Raw genomic sequence first — 21611 nt, 5'->3', positions numbered from 1 at the left:
TGTTGCAAGGAGAAAAACAAGTCTGTATTTCAGTGCACAAAATAGGGTATGACTTTGATATAAAAACTGTTTAATGTTAATTAAAAAATAGTTGAATAGGGGCTAGGAAGTTGGCTAACTGGGTAAAGTGCTTGCACTCACAGTAAATGCTAAGTTTGCCAGCACTTCTCTGTAACCCAGCCCTGGAGGAGTGAAGAGAGATAGATACCAGGGCTTGCTGAAGTACCAGTGTAGCTGAAAGGCCAGCTCCAGGTTCAATGAGAACAACTTCCTCAAATAAGATGGACATAAATAGAGGAAGTCACTCAACAGCTTATCTTGAATGATTAATTCATTTAAGTAAGTTTAGAAAAAGTATGATTGATTTAAAAGAAAAGTTTAAATACTGAATATTTTGTAAATCAAATATTTCAATAATTTCTGTCTATAAATGAATATTTCAAATAATGAGGAATGAAGATTAACAGCTTAAGAATGAATCTAAATAAATTGAACAGACCACTGACTCAGTGTGTACATATTTGTGAGTTTTAATTATGATAATGAAAATGATTAAATATGTTTAAAATAAAGGAGTTCGATTTTGACTCTAAAGGTATGCCTCCTACTTATCTTTGTAATCATTTCACTGGGGGTTAACTTCCTTCTTAGAATCATCAGAATTACAAGGATTAAAGAGCCTTTCAAACTGTGTTTCATATGAAACAAAAATTTAGTGAACTTTTTATTTGGTTGCAAATGTACCAGCATGTTTAAAATATGCATGCTTCATTAGTCTGAAGATGGGAAAGTAGAAGAGTACTTCAGAGCATGCTTCATGAGGTATTTTTTAAACACTGTCATTTCTTTTCTCAGTTCACCTTCTACATCAAAATGCATATCGTAGTTGTTGGTCTCCAAGTTCATCAAACCCTAAATCAGAGAAGCATTTTTTACTAAAAAAACTCCCAAGGATACAAACGCGAAAGATTCTGTGCAAATGGTGTATAGACTTGCTATGTTTAGTTAGGCAGGATAATTGTAGAGTTAATAAACTATGAGGTACATCTGAGGTCGAATTCCCAATTTATCATTTCAGGTCTTGAATAATTCCTACAAAGTCATAAGGATGTTACAGATAATATCAGTGACTTCAGTCAGAAACAATTGAAAGTAGTAAGTAATTTGTGTCTGTGATGATAAGGAGTCTCGCCAGAGAGGTCACACAAACAGGACACACTCAGATCCTTCTGCAGCATAGCTTTAATGCATCTTGAGAGAAAGATGATTAGCTTCTAGGGGAGGAGGACCAGAACACAGGAAGCTCGGTCCTTAAATAGACCACAAGAGGGGTTGGAGACATATTTCACCCTGACTGGCTGCTCACTATCAGCCCAGATGACGCCACAAGACAGGCAGGGCACAAGGAATGGAAAAACACTACAGCACATGCGCAGACTACTTGTTTACCAATTAGAACACCAGATATCAGCACCATCTTCTAATGGTAATTGCAAGGCTGGCTCCTCACATCTTTTGCTTTTCTTTTATTTAAAAGGCAACAGGCCACCCAGTGCTGAGAGTGGAGATAGAGGTCAAATCCCCAGTGTGCAAAATAGGGGCATTACACAGAACCTTCTCCCAGGCTCGTCACCCGGAGGGGTCTTGGTCTGCTCCCATGTCGTTTTTCCTGGGGGAAGGACACTTGAACACTCACCTTCATACAAGACGACATAACTCCCTAGAATAGGCTCATTTTATGCCGCTTAGCCTTTCTACTGCAGTGCTTAGCTGTGCAACTCTCATGGGCTGCGGAAGCACACTCACTCTATCCCGTGCAATGAGACTAGGCTCATGGGGTGCAAGAGCTGAGCGGCCAGCAACCTATTGCTTAAGTATAGATAACCATATATCTGGAGAGGCACCGTGTTCTAATGCTGCAAGTGCTTGGGCTATCACCATCTTGTCACTTTTTGTTTGGACTTTAAGTTTAAAGGCCATCTAGAGCAAAAGCAATGCTCCACCGCATAGGATCACGGCAAACAAGCCTACCCCCACCCACTCCTTAAAGTAGGAAATTGCAGGGGAAATCTAGGTGGAGAAGCCCTTCGTCAGCGAAGGGTCAAGATGCGAAGAATTCACTTGTAGAATAGCAACTCTCAATTCTCGAAGCGTTTGCTCAAATTCCATGGTCCAATTTTGTATCATATAACGTGACAAAGTTTTTGACAATTTTGCTGCTCTTGTAGAATTTTCAAACTGAACAGAAGTAACACAAAGGCCAGGCATCTTGCAATCACAGCCCAATTGAGCCAACTGCCCAAGAATATCCACTTGCTCTTGGACTAGTTTGATGCATTGATTTATCAACATCAACCCTCCTTGTATCTGTGAGTTGGTTGTGGCCTGTTTATCTAACGTCATTGTTACGGTCATAGAAAGCTCATTAATATTTTGTGTTGTTTGAAAAGTATTATATAGAGCAAGTGCCAAGGCCATGACAGAGGCTGCAACCACCGCTGTGGCCACCAGTCCAACTATGATAGCAGAAATACCAAAATTTCTTTTCTCTCGAAACAAAGTCAAGCTATTAGGGGCGTCTACATGAACAGGAACAAATCTAGGCCTGCGGGTAACCAAAGCAAAAGGATATTTCTTAGCATCCCAGCATAAGGCATTAAAACATTTTTCTTGTGAGCAATCTATCTCTATCTGAATCTGATTTAAGCTTGTGTTAATTACCACCCACAAAATCGGGGGCCATACACATACCGGGGTGGCGGTAAAATTTACCTCTCTCTGTTTCTTATATCTAACGTTGGAGGTGGTCCATTTAAAAGAATTTGAACTCTGCTTATCAGACCAACTGGTCTTCAAGGTACTTTTCCAATCAAAGGTCAATTCTCCTTTCTCACTAGGACCTCCTCCAATCATTGCCATGGGGCGAGAACAGTACAGCTTCCATTAACCCCACAAAGAAACCACTGATCAAAAGGGTTAGTATTAGTTCGGATGGGGGTCCATATTACTAAGATTATATCCAGCGAAAGTATCATTATACTCTCTACTAATATATGGGGAAAAGGAAAAAAATTCCTCTACTGTCCAAGTATATTTTTCAGCTTGGCAACCTGTCCAAGATAACATTAAATCTTCCATGGACACTTCCTTGCAAAAGGGTGCCATTCTTGGTTGTGAAGGCGGCTTATTTCCAGGATTTCGGCTAGGCCAACATCCACTAATAACTATGGTATCAGCCTTTATATCAGATGTTATGCCCAAGAGCTCTTTCTTAACCAGGCTGCTGATTGATAATGCAAGGATATACATTGGCTCTTATCTTGTATCGAGGAAATTATCATAAAGCACAGGCTTCCGTGTAGGAAGAAGGTTCTATTTTCTAGTAAAGCCTGAATCTGTTCATCTAAGGATAAATAAGCATGTCCCTGTTCTTTATCTGTAGTGCAAAAGAATGGAAATATTTGTGCATTATGCATAACTGGCATAGGAAAAGAGAAAGTTGACATAATTCCCCATCTTAACTCTCCAGATATACTAGGAACCAGAATCTCCAGCATGAGAAGTATGATCCACCGATGTCTTGGGATCTTCTTCTTGTGACTCATTGTCCAAAAGCTGGATCCTTCGAGTGAGGCGCTCCAGAATCCAAAAGGGATTATCTTCCTCCTGTGGAAAAACACATATAGCTCCCCTGGATCTTATTAAAATCGGATCCGGGCCATATTATTTATTATCAAGGACATTCTTCCACATGATCATTTCATAGAGTGATTGAGGCCATTGTCTGTGCCTTTCAGCTGGTGATCTACCAGCATTATCCAATTTTAAGAAATTAAGAGAAATTAAGAGTAAATATTATAAGAAATTAAGAGTAAATATTATAAGGGATAGAGCCATCTTTGGCGTCATAGCCTTTATCCCCCCTTTTTGTTTAATTAAATAGGACTTGAGAGTGCGATGGGCACCTTCTACAATGCCTTGTCCTTGAGGATTATAAGGAAGGCCAGTTAGATGAGTCACATTCATCTGATGGCAAAACTGCCATGAATGTTTTTGACTAACAAGAACAGAACATTCGTTTCTAGGATGGCTATTCAGCCCAGTCATATATACTATTTAGATTTACAAAATAAACAGCTAGGACTTATCTGTTTAGTCTTTCTTGTCACTGGCTAACTTCAGCTTAGGAATTTTTCCCTTGAATAGGAGCCAGGTAATGATGCATGTGCTCTAATATGTTGAATATAAAAAGGTTGCTCACGCATCAAAATACAATCTTGTATTTCATCAAAATTTTAGAACTAAACTGAAGGTCAGTTTTAATATAACATGAACAGGGACTAAATATACTTTCAGTTGTTTCTCTTTAAGAGAGATTGTACCTAGAATGCTTGAAAGGTCATTGTAGTCACATGTGTAAAATTTATTTATTTATTAATCAGAAATTAGAGAAAGTCTTTAAATTGTCTCCCCAAATAACTACCTTTTAAAACCCAAATAAATATAAGAACCATAATTAGTATATTTTCAGGAGCTATCTGTAATCTTTATTAGTTAAAGCTTTATGTAAACCTCCATAACAGAAAAGCAAATCCTGGTGGTCTTTTCCAGGCAACTTAGAATAATTTCTTAACTGCCCAAAAACAATTTTCTTAAAGAAACAGTATTTTTCTTATAAGTTGCATAAGTGCCAGGGCACTCCGGTAGAGACAGCTTGTGAGGCAGAAATGCCAAAAAGCTGCTCATGAGAAATGAATTTCTAGGACTTTCCTCCTGGAAGTCTGACGAAAGTCAGCTCTCCAGTTTGGGTCAGTTTGATAGGCGAAGAGCCTGGAAGCTGTTCACGAGGATAAGAGTTCCATGGAAATTCCCCTCCCCGAGTTTTGGCGTTTTCCCCTAACCCATAATAATCAAATATCCACCGAGTTAGTCTAATGTATATATTCACGTGCACTCTATTAAGCATTACCTTATAGTAAATGCCTTTTAAGATTGTATTCTAACATAGCTAAAGCCTTTTCCCAGTGTTCTTAGATTCCAGATAGCAGCAAGGAGTTTAACCTATTAAGTAACTAATTAAGCACTACCATAAAACAATAAAGCACTAGACATTGATTCAGTTGTCTGTACAAAGAGTCTGGAATTCTCACTGAGATATAAATTCATATTACAGACTACATTTCATTCCAAGAGCAAATTAATATACTATACTGATAAATGGGAATTCTCCAGACATAGATAAGAATTAAAAAGACCTAAGAATTCCAAGATTCATGACACTATTTTATTCCTGAAGCAGGCAATAGTTTATACCCACCTAGCCCAATTAACACTAAGGTGTGAAACTCTTGCCTGGTGCAGGGCTGATCCGAAGCAGGTGCTAATCTCTAATGTAAACACAGACCTTTTGAAGTCACTCCTCTTGCATCTGGAGATAAACTAATCCCTAGCGTAAACATTTATCTGGTTCCTGCAAATTCTTTTTCTAGTCACTCCTCTGGCACCTGGAAAACTTCATTGTACCATATCTGATATGTTTTACAATTTATGATATTCGCTGTAATATAATTAGTCTAATCTCAACCAGAAAATTACATTCAGATCCAACACCACTCTTGCATGTTTGTCTATTTGTCACCCCATCCGACTCTTTGCACATCTGCTTAAGAGATCCCGCTCCATGCAGACACAGGGACCCAGAGTGTCTGCGGCAGTTGGTGCCCGAACAGGGACATCCGGGCAGATTAGTCTTTCTTTTTCTCTTTCTTTTTTCTTTCTATTCTTTATTTTCGCAGGCAAAGATAGGACCTTGCCGTGACCATGCCGTAGACTGGCAGACCTCTGCAGCCGTTAAAAAGACCAGTAAGTTTTTATCATGGGGCAGTCAGAATCAAAAGGGAAAAAATTGTTTCTCTCAGTGTTTAAGCACATGTTGTCTGGCAGAAGCCTAAAGGTCTCTGATAAATTTTATAATTTCATGCAAAAAAATCAGTTCCTGGTTTCCAGAGGAGGGAAGCTTAACATTGCAGGATTGGAAGCAAGTAGGTAGGATGCTTCCTCCCTCAGAAGGGACATATATATTAATAAACCAATTGGCTTGGGGATATGTGAATACCATGTGCCAAAACCTGAACAGACCAATCCATAAGACAAGTTCCCTACAAGATTATATTAAAACATGTGTAGATGCCTCACCGGCCATAATGCAGGAGATTGCTTATGCCACAGCAAGGAAAGGGAAGAAATTAAGCGCTATGTGTGGAATTACATGTTTCGGTTTAAAAAAACCAGGGCACCTGAGAAAAGATTGTAAGAATCTCTCAGGAAATAAGAAAAACGTTCCTTTGGGTCCCTGCCCACGATATGGCAAAGGAAGACATTGGAAAAATGAGTGTAAATCAAAGTTTCACAAGGGTGGTACTCCACTCACTAAAAAAGCAGGTAAGGCAAAAAACTAAAGGGGCAGTCTCTTAGCCCCGTTCAAGAACTGTGGAGCTCATTATAGGACACAGCTCCAGTTATAGGAAAAACTTCAAGTTGTGGATTCTGATACTTTAAATAAAATTAAGAGTTATGGTTAAATTATGGTCAAAGTATAAAAAAGAGACTTCATAAAAGTCAAAATATAGGTCACTTCTTACTGTTACCTTATTTACAATTTCCCAATCCTACATTGTGCTAAAAATTCATAAAAAGGCTTTATTAAAAGTTAAGTCATCTCCAAAAACATATATAATTCATTCCATAAATGGTATTTTTGTTGGTTACAGAAAATAGCATTTTTAGAGATGACTATAAAATATCTGACTTATTGTGGACCGATGATGGCTTCAAAAAAGCTTCAGCATGGTAAACTTTTAGGCTATTTGAGACATTCAATGTATAGTGATTGTGTGTTTTCTCAAAAAAATAGCCCTCAGATTGAATAAATTAGAAGTTTGGATGCTTGACAGAAGCTGTTAGAAAATTTTGGATTTTAACCTTGGTTTGACAACCTGTCTCTTACAAGCAGAAAAGGAAAAGAAGGGCTAAAAGAAAATGGATTTTAGAATTCTCCCAGGGACAGAGAGAAATCGGGGGATGCCCTGTTTTATTCTCTCTGGCCCCTACAGGAGGAATTCTCTACCCTCTTTAAATTGTCTAACGTTTGGTGCACCAATCACGTGTCAATTTGTGTATGTCTTTTGTTTCATTGTCTGAATGATTGTGTCGTTGTCTGAATTATTGTGTTGTTGTCTGAATGACTGTTTTATGTTTCATGTTGAAAAAATAAAACAAAAATAAATGGTTAAAATTTTACCTGCTGATTCACTCTCAGTTTGCACAAAGGAGGCTGAGACAGAGCCTTCACTTTAGCCAAAAATCAAGCACAGCAAGAAAAGTACTACTGAAAAACTTGTTTTTAAAGAAAAGGAATCTGCAACCTCTTAGTTCTAAGGCAAATAAGCTAAAAGTGGTTTTTCCTAAAAAATTCTCTGCAAGATTGTGATTATTGTGTTTTGCAAATGACAAATTGTTTTTTTATCATATAGTATAGCTATAAAAAGTAAAATTCTTTGATTAATCTAAATTTATAAGATTCATGTAGCCACTTCATTTGGTTTTTGATTGGTCTTAAAAGTGTAAAAATGATCTGCATATCTTAGTCATAGAAAATTGGTTCATAAGTTATTTGGGTATGATTAAAAAGATGTAACACTGGTTACAAAGTTAACTTAAAAGTAGTAACTCAGAGATAGAGTCATTTTCAAACAAAAGCACCTGGCATAAACCAGCCAAGAAAACTAGTCCTCTAAAGATACTTCTTAATTGAGATAAAATTTTGTTTAATTCTTATCCTAAAAGGTAGACTTATAAAGATAAAATTTTAAAACAATGTCTGTTTAATAAAACATTAAAATTTAAACTGTCATGCATTAATGAATTGACACCCAAATTTTGTAACGTGGTAGTGATGTTTTTAGTATTGATTTTAAGGAGAATAAATTGTTTAAAATTGGGTCTTGCTTTCTAAAAGTTATAGATATATTCTAATATTTCAACAAAAACTTAAAAATTATGGTTAAAATTGCCATTGACTACAGTTTGCAGTTTAATCAAAAGCTTAAGACTTTTAACTCACCCATAATTAAATTATTACAAGAATAATCAACTTATAAGAGTGCTTATGCTGCTCACTTGGGCCATTCAGCCATACAAAGCAAAGCAGAATTAACTAGATATATTCATCTTTGTGCAGAAATTAGATCCTCACACAATCAGTTTGACTATGGCTGCGGCCTTGCAGGACCACAAAAAGTCATAAAAGAAAATGTTTATGGTATAAGTCATCTTAAGAAAGATTGTCCAAAATCAGAGGCATGGTCAGACAGTTAAATTGCTGCTCTAGAATCTGTCCTCATTGCAGGAGGGCAAGATGCTCAGATTAGAAAATATATACATTTGGGTTGATACAAAGCTTAGAGCAGCCTCAGGGAAATTTGTGTAAAGTTTCTTGTGTTTTACAGACTGTGCCTAAGGAAGATCTTCAAACATCACCCCTCCCTGCCTTGAGGAAGATTAGCTAAACAATTTTTTTTTCTTTTCAGATCTACCCAGGTGTTGTTCAAGATAAAGTCTAAATTCAAGATTTATAAAGGTCAATCAGGCTATAAAACTTATAAAGGCATTACAAGATAACTTGTCTACTTCAAGTAAAATTATTATAGATTTGATTGAAGGCCTATTTTTTCCATTTGTAAAGAGTTCACTTCTAGTGAACTGGTGACAATTAAAGATTTTTGTCCCTAGGTATGGCTAACATAGCTTTATATTATGTAAGAAATTTTCATTGTCCAAAAATTTTCATTGTTCATTGTTCTATACAAGAAGCAAAAAGTTTAAATTTTTCAGTATATATTGTTACCTAAGTGGAAAATATTTTATTAGCTAATGTCTCTAAAGAGAAGTTTAAACTTCCGGGGAAATAGTTGTTGCTTCATAAGATTCAGAGGCAATATCTTTCTTAATAATTAAAGTTTTATTTTTACTGGAATATTGGTACAAATTTACTTCAAAATTTTATTTTCAAAAGCTTCCAAGAGATCTTAATTGGCTAAGAACTCACCTTAAATTCATCACAAGAGAACCTAAGCTTTTGTTAGGTGCCATCAAGTGAGATTCAAATTAACTGGAATAGAAACAAAAAGGCTTTAACAGAAAGTAGAGGAAACTTCTGTAATCTATTGGTATCGATTGTAATTGGTGGTAATCAAATATTAGCTACATATTCTAGTTATTGTTATTAAAAATGTCCACAGCTATTTTTGGCAAGAATAAACATTAATTTAAAATCACCTTTCTTCACCTCAAAGTTTTAACATCCTGTTATATATAAGGTTCCTATGGTGCTAATTTAGAATTAAGAATTCCTTGTTCAAAACAGCTATTAGTTATTACAAAATATTGATATTTGACCTATTGCATACCATTATTTTAAATAAAATTGATATTCATCCTAAAAATAAGTTAATTGCTTATTATGCATGCTTTTGTAAATTCATACATGCATGCATTCCATTTACTGTATTTAAAGCAACCCTTCTATGGGAGAAAAGTATATGTGAATTGGATCACATGTTTATTCTTTTGTGTTTCAACCTGCTTCAGTACAGATAATTAAATTATGTGCTATAGATGGTGTTTTAAAATGTTGAAGATTGCCTAGAAAAGACCTCTTAAGGCAATGCCACAAGATTTATAGCCCAGGTAGATTATGGATCTTATAAAAAATAACTGGCCATATAATCTCATTCTTTACATCATCAAAATAGCAATGGCTTAAGATTATGATTTGGTATTTTAAATAAATAAATAAATGTCCATGTCATATTGTAAAGATTTACTCTCAGTGTCCTCATTTCTACCTTTCCCACACATTGGTGTTAATTCTCGAGGATTTATACTTAATCAATTATTGCAAATGGATACTCCTTTTTTATTTTAGAAAAATAAAATTATGCACATGTGACTATTGATACCTTTCTAGTTTTTCTAATTACAACTGCTTTAACAAGAAAAGCAACTAAAAGTATAGTTAGTCATTACCTTTGTTGATTTTTTCTTAAACTTGGTGTTCCAAATCAAATTAAAACTGTCTATTACAGCCAAGCATTTGAGATGTTTTGTCAACAATTTAATGTTATCCATATTACTGAGATTTTTATAATTCTCAAGGAGACAGTACTGTGGAACTTTAAATCTATATCTTTTTAATTTATATGCCAAAAAACTCTCTGAGTGTCTATGGTACCCTATAATCAGACATACTCATGAGATGAAGGGATTCACTTATTGGCACATGGCATGATCCTGTTCAGATACTTAATATGGGGGAAAGGGGGAATGTTTCTGCTTTTTCACAGACTGCTGTAAGAGCATGCTAGCTTCCAATGTGACAGGCTAACCTGTAACCTGTGAGTGCCCTGACAGTGGTGATGAGAAAGCTGTGTTGAGCGTACAGAGAAGGAGAAATCAGAGAGCAGCCACTTACAAACAAATGAAGAAACTCTTCCTATCTCCGCCATGTGCTACAGCAAGGAGTGCCGACCTAGTGTCAACTTGGGGACAACTAAAAAAGCTGACTCATGAGGCAGAAAGACTGCTACAGAATATTGGACAAAATTTCATCAGAGACATTGTTTTTGGCCGTTCCGGCCAACTCCCCTATAACTGTGAAAGCTGTGTACCTTAACTGTATTCTTATTGTTAAATAATTTTAGAAGTCGAGATCACCAATCTTGGCAAGTCTTTCCATATTCATTGTAATTCTTGGTCAATCAACTAATTATGTAGATCCTAATTTAAATAAGGAATCTACTGTTATGATTTTGTTAAAAAGATCTGCTTATGCTTTGCTGCCTGTAGATTTGAAAAATGATCCTTGGTTTAAAAATTCTAAATTACAAACTTTAAAAAGACTAAACGAACTTATTGGACCTAAGAAATTTGTAGTAGCACTGATCTTAAGAATTACAGCCTTAATTACAATCTTAAATTCCTTTACAATATCAACCACAGCCTTAGTACAGCAACAGCATACCACTCATTTTGTTAATGACATGCATAAGAATATCTCTGTAGCCTTGTCAGAGTTGAATCTCATAGATAAAAAATTGGAAGCAAAGGTTAACGCCCTGGAAGAAGTAGTACTGGGAATAAGGCAAGATATTGCTAATATCAAGACCAGGTTAGCTACTAAATGTCATGCTTTTTTCCAGTACATTTGTGTCACTCCCTTACCTTATAGTACAACTACTGAGTGGCTTAAGACAAAAACACATTTACAGGGGATTTGGAAAGATACTGATATTTCTTATGACTTAGAAGTGTTAAAAATAAAAATTTCAGATATTAGTAAAAGCCATTTGGAAACTTGGAACATTGATGAATTGGCCAGAGACTTGAAAAACAACTTAAGTGCACTGAACCCCCTGGATTGGGTTCAATATATAATCCTACATGTTATTATTTTTTAGCATTACTTTATTAGTAATCATTGTGTTTCCACTCATCTTTAGAGTGCTCCTGAGATCTGTAGCTATGACGAAGTGGTACATCCTGGAACATTGGCTGAGAAATAAAGATAAAATATTAAAAATTAAAAAGGGTGAGATGCCAGGGCACTCTGGTGGAGTCAGCTTCTGAGGCAGAAATGCCAAAAAGCTGCTCATGAGAAATGAATTTCTAGGACTCTCCTCCTGGAAGTCTGACGAAAGTCAGCTCTCCAGTTTGGGTCAATTTGACAGGCGAAGAACCTGGAAGCTGTACATGAGGATAAGAGTTCCATGGAAATTCCCCTCCTGGAGTATTAGCGTTTTCCCCTAACCCATAATAATCAAAATTTCCACCGAGTTAGTCTAATGTATAGATTCACGTGCACTCTATTAAGCATTACCTTATAGTAAATGCCTTTTAAGATTGTATTCTAACATAGCTAAAGCCTTTTCCCAGTGTTCTTAGATTCCAGATAGCAGCAAGGAGTTTAACCTATTAAGTAACTAATTAAGCACTACCATAAAACAATAAAGCACTAGCCATTAATTCAGTTGTCTGCACAAAGAGTCTGGAATTCTCACTGAGATAGAAATTCATATTACAGACTACATTTCATGCCAAGAGCAAATTAATATACTATACTGATAAATGGGAATTCTCCAGACATAGATAAGAATTAACAAGGCCTAAGAATTCCAAGGTTCATGACACTATTTTATTCTTGAAGCCAGGCAAGAGTTTATACCCCCTAGCCCAATTAAGCTAAGGTGTGAAACTCTTGCCTGGTGCAGGGCTGATCCTAAGCAGGTGCTAATCTCTAATGTAAACATAGTCCTTTTGAAGTCACTCCTCTTGCATCTGGAGGAATACTAATGCCTAGCGTAAACATTTATCTGGTTCCTGCAAATTCTTTTTCTAGTCACTCCCCTTGCACCTGGAAAACTTCAATGTACCGTATCTGTTATGTTTTACAATTTATGATATTCGCTGTAATATAATTAGTCTAAGCTCGACCAGAAAATTACATTCGAATTCAGCACCACTGTTGCGTGTTCATCTGTTTGACACCCCATCCGAATCTTTGCCCATCTGCTTAAGAGATCCCGTTCCATGCAGACACAGGGACCCAGAGGGTCTGCGGCACATAAGCAATTGTAAGTTCTAAGATATATTATCTATTAATATACTACTTAAGGTTTGATTGTTCAACATTTTTAAACACCATCTTCAGCACACAATTTAATTATCTGTGCTGAAACAGGAGGAAACTCAAAAGAATAATCATGTGATCTAATTTATATATAATTTCTCCCATAGATGGGTTGTTTTTTAATACAGTAAATGGGATGTAAGCATGCATGAGGATACAAAAGCATGCATGAGCACTTTTTACCTTATCTTAGGATGAGTATCAATTTTATTTAAAATGATGGTACGTAATAGGTCAAATATCAATATTCTGAAATAACCAATTGTTGTTTGGAACTAGGAATTTTTATTTCTTAATTAGCACCACAGCAGCCTTATATATAATAGAATGTTAAAACTTTGAGGTGAAGAAGGATGATTTTACATTAATGTTTATCTTTGCCAAAAAATAGCTGTAGACACATTTAATAAAAATAACTAGAATATGTAACTAATATTTGATTACCACTAATTACAATTAATACTAATAGATTACAGAAGTTTCTTCTACTTTCTGTTAAAGCCTTTTTGGTTCTCACCAGTTAATTGGAATCTCACTTGAAAGCACCTTACAAAGGCTTAGGTTCTCTTGTGGCGAATTTAAGGTGAGGTCTTATCCAATTACCATATCCTGTAAGCTTTTGGAAATAAAATTTTGAAGTAAATTTGTACCTATTTTCCAGTACAGCTGAAACCCTAATTATTAAAAAAAGATATTGCCTCTGAATCTTATGAAGCAACAACTATTCCCCAGAACTTTAAACTTCCCTTTAGAGACATTAGCTAATAAATTACTTTTCACGTACGAAACAATATATATTGAAAGATTTAAACCTTTTGCTTCTTGTATTGAAGCTGATAATAAATTTTTTTACATATTGTTAGGCTATGTTACCCATACCTAGGGGCAAAAACCTTTAGTGGTCACCAGTTCACTAGAAGTAAACTCTTTACAAATGGGAAAAAAATTAAACTTTTAAATCTATAATAGTTTTATATGAAGTAAGCAAGTTATTTTGAAATGCCTTTATAAGTTTTATAGCCTGATTGACCTTTTATAAACTTTTGAATTTAAATTTTATTTAGAACAACATCTGGCTAGGTCTGTAATAAGGCTCTAAGAAGTGCCACACAAGTCGAGCTGAGGCTGTTCCCCTCCAAGCTCAGCCTTAACCTGTGGAGAGCCGTGAGCAATTGCCATCACGAGCTTCCACTGTGCCTAACTGGTAAACAAGTAATGTGCGCATATGCAAGAGTAAATTCGTGCCAAGTCACTGCCCATCCCAGGGTGTAGTAGTGGGATGATGAGTGAGCAGCTAATCAGGAGCTGACACGTCACATGGAGGGGTATATAAGCAGCATCATTTTCCTTGTTAGTCGTTGTTCTTCTTTCGCCTATGCAATCAAGGCTCTCCCAATAAACCTGTGCAGAAGGATCCTGATGCAGTGTCGTTCTATCTGGCCAGTCCTGTTCGTGCGAGATTAACCCAAATGCAAACTTTTTTTTTTTCAATCTAATCACTCTGCCAGAGTCTTGACTCAAAGATTATCACTATGTTGAAGTATCCTTAAAGACCTGTTTTCTTGTGTTTGTTCATGTTGTTTAGAAAGATTCTAACCTTGAGTTCCCAATTTTAAGCTAACTTTCTGTTACAAGTGAAAGGCTGCCTGCCCCCTTTAAGAGCTCCGTTAGTAATCGGCTCTCAGCAAGGCCTATTCAGCTGTACTTGGATCCCAGCCACAGGGCAGCTAACTTATCAGCTTGTACTGTGTAAATTAAAACTGCTTTTTAAAATAAGTTTTAACCATTTATATTTTTCAACATGAAACACAGAACAATAACTATTCAAACCACAAAAAAAAAAAAACTAACATGAATTGACAGACATATGGACAATTTGTTTTGGTGCACCAAGCACATACAATAGACAGACAGGGACTAGAACTTGGTGTCTCAAAGGGACAAAGATATTTTAGCCAGAGCTAAGAAAATCTCCATAAGAGCTAGAGAGAAAACAGGACGTCTCCCATTTTTCTTCTGTTCCCCAGGAGCTTTATGAAATAGCTTATTTTCATTTTCTCTCTCTCTCTCTCTCTCTCTCTCTCTCTCTCTCTCTCTCTTTTTTTTTTTTTTTTTTTGGTAAAAGATCCCAAACAGGGAATAACTGCTTTTCTAAAACGAATTTTCTCTCTCTCATGTTCAGACTCTACTTCCTTATTCTTCCTTATCTCCTTCTTCTGGGAATACTGCCATAGAAGAGATAGGAGGTACAGTGACCCTGAGAGCTATCTTTAAGCCTTTAATGAAGGCTGCCTCTTTAGTCAAAGTCTTCGAGAGGAGGGTAAATTGACTTAATTTATATTATCCTTTGTATCTTTATAATTTATATTATCTTTTGTATCTTTATATTTAATATTATCTTTTGTTTTGCTCTTTTTTCCTTTTTCACTTCCCCTTTTTCTTTTAACTTCTAGGGAGGTCCTTTTTCCTTAGACATGTCTTTTTTCCTCATGAGCTCCTAATCTCTCGCTCCGTTCGGTTTCTGACATACTATCTCACAGTTAGCTATGACTCTCCGAACTTACCTTCCAATGCAGTTCTGGATCTGACCCGTTTCTGAGGGACCTCCTCAATGCCAGTGATGTTGTGGCGTTCCCGGGATCTCAGCACCATATGTGTCTGTTATGATGAGGAGTCTCGCCAGCGAGGACACACACAGGACACACTCAGATCCTTCTGCAGCATAGCTTAAATGTATCTTTAGAGAAAGATGATTAGCTTCTGGGGGAGGAGGCCCAGAACACAGGAAACTCAGTCCTTAAATAGACCACAAGAGGGGTTGGAGACTTATTTCACCCTGACTGGCTCTTCACTATCAGCCCAGATGACGCCACGGGACAGGCAGGGCACAAATAATGGAAAAATACCCCAGTACATGCGCAGACTACTTGTTTACCAGTTAGAACACCGGATATCAGTGCCATCTTGTAATGGCTGTTGCAAGGGCGGCTCCTCACAGTAGTTAAACTTTATGGTTCCTAAAACATATTTAGTTTCTTAGGACATTTTATGGACCATGAGCAACATACCTCCATGTACTTCTCATGCATATCTTTTTCAATTGCTTCCAGGGTCTGGCTCTGACTACATCTGGACTGTTTTAATGCTTGTTGTTCTTTTTGATAATTGTTCTACAAATGTAAAAGGAAAACATTTCTGTAGAAATTCTGTTCATTTTGTTGTTACTGCCATGCAGCATGAATGCTAGGCTAACAGTTAACCCCTTAATGTATCTCCAATACTAAAATGTTTACGTGAGCAAAAATAATTCCATATGAAACTTAAAGGGAAATTTTTTCTACCTGATTTAACATTTTAACAACTATTATGAATGATTATATTTTTACAGTAACATGAAATATAATTATACTACCAATTGTGGGGTAGCAATTTTTTTATGAGAAAGTGTTTGCCATGCTACACAGACTGGACATAGGCTCCCAAGTGCTTATGTTTATAGGCATGCACCATGTAAACATGAACTTGGTAAAATCCTAGCCCTGGAAGCTTAACTGTAGGCAGTTTAATGCTTTTACCATATGACGGCCTCCTTTTAATAGTATAGGCAATCTGAGGAGGTGGTTCACTACCTCATGTCTGTATTTACCCCCAACTAAGGTGTATGTGCCACATCTTCTATTTTCTTTTCCTTTCTTTTTTTTTTTGGATTTTTTTGTTTTAGGTATTTTCCTCATTTATATTTCCACTGCTATCCCTAAAATCCCCCATATCCTCCCACCCACCCACCCCACTTTTTGGCCCTGGCATTCCCCTGTACTGGGGCATATAAAGTTTGCAAGTACAATGGGCCTCTCTTTCCAGTGATGGCTGACTAGGCCATCTTTTGATACATATGCAGCTAGAGTCAAGAGCTCCGGGGTACTGGTTAGTTCATAGTGTTGTTCCACCTATAGAGTTGCAGTTCCCTTTAGCTCCTTGGGTACTTTTCTAGCTCCTCCAATGGGGGTCCTGTGATCCATCTAATAGCTGACTGTGACCATCCACTTCTGTGTTTGCTAGCCCCCTGCATAATCTCACAAGTGACAGCTATATCTGGGTCCTTTCACCAAAATCTTGCTAGTGTATGAAATGGTGTCAGCATTTGGAAGCTGATTATGGGATGGATCCCTGGATATGACAGTCTCTAGATGGTCCATCCTTTCGAGACAGCTCCAAACTTTGTCTCTGTAACTCCTTCCATGGGTGTTTTGTTCCCAATTCTAGAAGGGGCATAGTGCCCACACTTTGTTCTTCATTCTTCTTGAGTTTCACGCATTTAGCAAATTGTATCTTATATCTTGGGTATCCTAATTTTTGGGCTAATATTCACTTATCAGTGAGTACATATTGTGTGAGTTCCTTTTTGATTGTGTTATCTCACTAAGCATGATGACCTCCAGGTCCATCCATTTGCCTAGGAATTTCATAAATTCATTCTTTTTAATAGCTGAGTAGTACTCCAATGTATAAATGTACCATGTTTTCTGTCCATTCCTATGCTGAGGAGCAACTGGGTTCTTTCCAGCTTCTGGATATTATAAATAAGGCTGCTATGAACATAGTAGAGCATGTGTCCTTCTTACCGGTTGGGACATCTTCTGCATATATGCCCAGGAGAGGTATTGCTGGATCTTCCGGTAGTACTATGTCAAAGTTTTTGAAGAACCGCCAGACTGATTGCTAGAGTGGTTGTACAAGCTTGCAATCTCAACAACAATGGATACAGGATAGCAAAAACACTTCTCAAGGATAAAAGAACCCCTGGAGGAATCACCATGCCTGATCTAAAGCTGTACTACAGAGCACTTGTGATAAAAAGTGCATGGTACTTGTATGGCAACAGACAAGTAGACCAATGGAACAGAATTGAAGACCCTGAGATGAATCCATACACCTATGGTCACTTGATCTTTGACAAGGGATCTAAAACAATCCAGTGGGGGAAAAAAAACCAGCATTTTCAACAAATGGTGCTGGCACACCTGGTGGTTATCATGTAGAAGAATGCAAATTGATCCATTCCTATCTGCTTGTACTAAGGTCAAATCTAAGTGGATTAAGGAACTCCACACAAAACCAGAGACACTGAAACTTATAGAGGAGAAAGTAGGGAAAAAGCCTCGAAGATATGGGTACGGGGGAAAAAACTCCTGAATAGAACAGCAAAAGCGTGTGCTTTAAAATAGAGAACTGACAAATGGGACATCATAAAGTTGCAAAGCTTCTGCAAGGTAAAATACACCGCAAATAAGACAAAAAGACCACCAACAGATTGGGAAAGGATCTTTACATATCCTAAATCAGATAGGGGACTAATATCCAATATATATAAAGAACACAAGAAGATGGACTCCAGAAAATCAAATAACCCCATTAAATAATGGGGCTCAGAACTGAACAAAGTATTCTCACATGAAGAATACCAAATGGTAGAGAAGCACCTGAAAAAATATTCAACATCTTTAATCTTCAGGGAAATGCAAATCAAAATAACCCTGAGATTCCATCTCACACCAGTCAGAATGGCTAAGATTAAAATTTCAGGTGACAGCAGATGCAGTTGAGGATGTGTAGAAAGAGGAAGACTCCTCCATTGTTGGTGGGATTCTCTTCCTTTCTTAAGAATGCCTTTACTTTTTCTTTACTAAATCCAATGTCTTCACTTGTCTCAAATATTGTCAAGAATATCAACAATGGTAACTGTTATTTTAAAAATATGACTCTAGCTGTCTGTCAGTGTAATGCCTATAAAACTAACTTTTATAAAGTTTGAGTTAGAATGATCACAAAATCATGAGTAGTCTTGATCACTTAAAGACAGCCTGCCTCAAAATAAAGTGTTAAAAGATGTCTGTGGACTATTTTAGTGGTAGATTGTTTTTCTCTAAGTTCCAATCTCAGTAATACATGGAAGTAGTAATATAAATTTCTCTTTGTACTCTTTATGTTAGCACACAACCATGGTAATTTGCATTTTTAAAAAATTAAGACAAGCCCTTTACACCTTGTCTCCCTGGGCTACTACATTCCTTTTTTTTTCCTTTATTCACTGTGATCAGTTTTGTACCTCAAATTCCTCTCAAATCATCCTGATTAAGTACAATGACCTACACTTTGTGAAGTTTATCTTAAAAAACATGCACATGTAGACATATGGAGACAGAGGATTAATATTGGGTGTCTTCTTTGGTTGAACCCCACTGTTGGGAGAAAGTGTCTCATTGAACCTAGAGCTCATCCATTAGGCTACACCTGGTGACTATGAAGCTCTGGGAATCTTTTTATCTCTGAACTAAACCTGAGTTGGTGGTTCTGAAATGCTCAACACCACATGAACTTTTATTTTTGTGGTGGTTTGTTTTTAGTTTTGCTAATTTGTTGTTGTTGCTGGTAGTGGTGATGGTTTGTGTGTTTATGCCTATGCAGGGAATATCAGCTTGGGTCTCCATGCCTACAGTGAAAAAGATTACCAACTAAACCATCTTCCAGCCCTGCAAATTTATCTTATTTCGCCTATTAGTAGCATATGACACAGTTAGTGATCTTTTCTTCCTTAAAAGTTTTCCTTCACTCATGGTAGTTTTCTTTCTACCAATTATTCTCTTTCTTTATTATTTCCCTCTCACACCCCCCCCATGCAGAATTACAAATATTGAAGTACTCTGGTGGTCTGTCTTTAGACTCCTCATTCACACAGATGACCACTCCCCCTTAAATTTTATCCAGAGTTCAAGGTTTAAAAATTGCCTTCAATTAGAATATTTATTTTTTTATCTTTAGTCCCTATCTCTTTCCTGAACTGACTCATAATGGTGACTTTCTCAATGCCATCCCAGGCATGAATGTATCTCCTGTTCATTTCAAGTTGAATAATTCCCAAACTATTAACCAATCAAATAAATATTAGTTAATATGGTCATCATCTCAGATCTTACTTGGAAACCATGTGATGACTACAGAAATTGGTGCTTTAATTGACACATGATTTAAAATACTTTGGTGATATTCTTCCACAGGAATATTCTGCCAGAGCTGTTGAGAAAGGTTGTTTCCATCCACTGTTGTTACTAAATTTTTACTAAGTTTAGGATTGTAAAGATGGATTAACCAATTTGATTTGGTTTTCTAATATTAACAATAGAGTCCAGATGACACCAGTAAGTAAGCTTTCTCTCTCCTTTCAACTATACCTGAGGCTGACATATTTGGCTTCCTTTTGTAGAAACTGTTAATCCTCTCTTCATCTTTCAGCAAATGTCAGCCTTTTGAAAATGTAAGATCTGGTCTACCATAAAGTGCCTAGTGGTTTTCATTGATATAGTATGTGACCATAACTCTCTGGTTTACAACTCAGCAGGAATAGAACAGAGCCAAGTATAGATAATGAAACTTGATTTAGTTTCGTGTGCCCAACACAAGGCTAGTTTCTCCATTTCTACTTGATACTTAGTTATACAAGTTAATTATAAAGGTAGTTATGATACCAACCACTGATTTTTCGTGTTCTTCATTGAATTTCAGGACATCCATATCAAATTTCTGAAATGTAGTTTACACTGCTCACACGATTGGCTGTTGATCATCTCCCTGTAATGCAAAGTAATGAAAGCAGTCATATTTCAAAACAATATGAAAAAAAAACATTTAAAACAAATTAAATTGACCATTTCACAGTATAAAAAGAAAAACAGCAGTATAAAATTATCTAATGGGAAATCATTATAGATTTTTCCCTAAAAGATTATCAGAGATGTCTCCTTTTATGTTTTAGCTTATCAAAATTTAATAAGTTCTAATGCATATATATCTTATTGTAGAAAATTGACTGTATTTCAAAGTGTTTTTCATTATTTTCTACCAAATATAAGGTCTAATTTATTTTCCTATATTGATTCAGTTAAGACTTCATTCAAATCATATGTCAATTAAATATTAATATTGTCTGCATATGTAATTGATTGCTTTCCATAATGTTAAACATAATTGATCCTTTTCCATATTGTTAAACATAATAAACCAGAAATTACATTTCTAAGATTTTGTGCAAGATTTCTGTGTTTCCACAATGAATGTAAATCAAATTTTAAAATCTCATTAACAGCTACTTAAAGTAGAAAATAATAATTTTCACAGATTTCTAAGAATTAGATTTAGTTTCCTTGAAGGCATAAAGTTATGAGGTTAACTGCTTAGACAAAATCAAAGTCACACATTTTTACTAAAGGCTCAGACGTGACATTTTTTTTAAACTTCAGCCACATATAATTTTTAAAACGATACAAGTGTGCCCCTACAAAACTAACAACTCTACCTCTCCCTTTTGTTCATTTGCCAAAGTCGTTCTAATTTCTGGTTGCTTCCTTTGAAAGAATCTTTGATATAAGTTTCCAAGTGTTTTCTCTTTATGTGATTCCAGGTCCAAAGTATCTGAAATAATCATCTGATATCTATGGGAAACACACACACATATGGTGCACATATATACCTGCAAGCAAAACACTAATACACATAAATAGGTCTAAAAAATAGGTATTAACATTGTTTCCTAAGTCATGGAAGACGTTTTGGGTCTATCTTCCTAGTTTAGAAACCTTAAGTAGGATATTTCCAGTGTATAGACAATGTAGGTTATGTAGCAAAATTCAGGCCAGCCTGAAGTACATGGTGACACCATATCTCAAAGACAAATTATTGTCTTCTAAGAAAGTTCATGCAGCATCCAATAACATATAATTTGAAATAGGTTCTTTGGGATCTGGGTATCATGCTCTCACTGGTTAGTAAAGTTGTCTTTCACGTTCAGTTATGTAATTCATTTAAAAAATCA

The 21611-nt window shown here is 36.2% G+C and overlaps 1 pseudogene; it reads right to left on the bottom strand.

Annotated features, from left to right (window-relative positions):
- Gm16431 (predicted gene 16431) lies at nucleotides 545-21194 on the bottom strand (annotated as a pseudogene).

Source organism: Mus musculus, chromosome X (assembly GCF_000001635.26).
Source record: "Mus musculus strain C57BL/6J chromosome X, GRCm38.p6 C57BL/6J".
Classification (NCBI taxonomy): Eukaryota; Metazoa; Chordata; class Mammalia; order Rodentia; family Muridae; genus Mus; species Mus musculus.
The sequence above is the reverse complement of the archived record's forward strand: the minus strand, read 5'-3'. Positions and strand labels throughout refer to the sequence as shown.